Source organism: Sebastes umbrosus, chromosome 11 (genome assembly GCF_015220745.1).
Source record: "Sebastes umbrosus isolate fSebUmb1 chromosome 11, fSebUmb1.pri, whole genome shotgun sequence".
NCBI lineage: Eukaryota > Metazoa > Chordata > Actinopteri > Perciformes > Sebastidae > Sebastes > Sebastes umbrosus.
The window spans coordinates 33,395,128-33,397,098 of NC_051279.1; positions in this window are offsets into that span (position 1 = coordinate 33,395,128).

Consider the following 1,971-nt stretch of genomic DNA (forward strand, 5'->3'; position numbering starts at 1 on the left):
TGGGATTGATATCTGATTATGTTGTGTCACTCATCCAGATGGACCCACGTTCAGACACACACCCGCCCCACCCTACACCACACCTGACCTCTGACCTCCTGTAGTGTTGCCTTGGAAACCTGGGATGGAGAGGTGGGGATAACCCATGAGGAGAAGGAAGGGGAGGAGGAGGTAGGGGGAGGTATCTGTGTTTGGTATTCTGCGCCAATCTCACGGCTGGTTAAGATCCATGAATAGAGAGTGAGCTGGCCGTGAACGTCTCGACCCCCCCTCCCTCATCCCTCACTGTCTCTTCTCCACCTCTCTCATACTGCTCTGTCTGTTCTCTTTCTCTCCTTCTTTTCTCTGCTCTGGTGCCAGACAGATGGTTCAGAACACAAACATTTGTCTGAAGTTCGGAGAGCATCCCTTACCACCCTAATAAATAAACTGGAGGAAGCCAGAGATTTAGTAAATACGACATGTTCTTTGTGAGTACAGAAGCACTTATCCATGTATACATAATGACACCGGCTCCTTGCCCGTTTTTAGTCTGGCACACTCTCACTCTCTTAACAAAAAGGTCATATACAGTACATAGCATTTATTGAACATGTTGAGAATGTTGGAGCAACAGCAGAAACCATTTTGGTGCTCTTAAAGGAAAAATCTGGTGTGTTACAACTTTGGTCTCATTTTTCAATATTCCCTTTGGTTATAATAACATGCACTCAGCTAAGTAATCGCTCAGATTTGAAGAAAACGGCAACTTCCAATCTAGTCTGACAGGGCAAAAAACATGAGCAGACAGATGATCAGACAGGTTGTAAACAAGCCAGCAGTTTATGCAGAATATCTAAACCAGGTATCCTCATCCAGGGATATATGCACCCAAGGGGGTATTTACAGTATGTAGTTAGTATGTAGCCAGGGTGTGCGTGGAAACAGCTAATTTGAAAAAGTAGAGATTATGAATTGGTGGTGAGAAAGTTATATATCCACATGTGTGGACATAACAGAATTGTAAGCTCAGTGATTTTATGTCTCCAATCAAAAAGCACATTGGGAGTCCTAGTTAACTTCTCTTATGTTTTTATGTCCACGGGCTTGTACTTTTGACTTTTTATGAACTAACTGGATGTTTTTTGGCAGGCATAGTTGCTGAGAGCCAACCGTTGCTGGTTGCTGTCCATCCAATCCTTGAAGTGCTCCATGTACAAAATGAATGTGACTTTTACTTTCAGAAACATGAATGCCTGAAATAACTTACATTACTGATAAGAACGATGGCTAAAAGCAGTAGGCAGCATATTTTTGGCATCATTGGGCAAAAATCCCATAATAACCTTTCAGCATATTGTAATTCAAGTGTTCTGAGAGAAAACTAGACTTCTGCTCCTCCAGAGACGGCAAGGCTCCAGCTCGGCTCTTACTGCCTGTTTTCCTCCGGTCTGTGAAATCTTGCAGATGCCGTTAGGAGCACTGGAGGACACCATCGGACAATGGAGGAACATGATTTTGTTCAGATAACCATAATGAACTACTGTCAGGATATAGTGACCGATTTTTTAAATTATATTTACTCCATCTCTACCCTTCTGGTGTTTAAGAGCCAAATTAGGAGTATTAAAACATTTGGAGAACCACAATGGCTCCTTTATTGTGATTTCCCAGTGTTGTTTTGTTAACATGCCACTCCACTAACCAAGTCACCGCTGAACCCACCCCCCCGTGTGTAATGTACAGTATGCTGAAGAATGATGACTTTCAGATGTGTGGCTCATTTATTCCTAAACCCTCTGAAACTAAGGAGGTTTTTGGAGGTTTACTCACAAATAAGTTTGCGCTCTTATGGGATACAGAAATTCAGTCAAGTATTGAAGGCCAGTAACCACTCATCACATGTAATCAATTACACCCCAACCCCACTCACACACACACACACACACACACACACACACATGTACACACACACACACACACACACACACC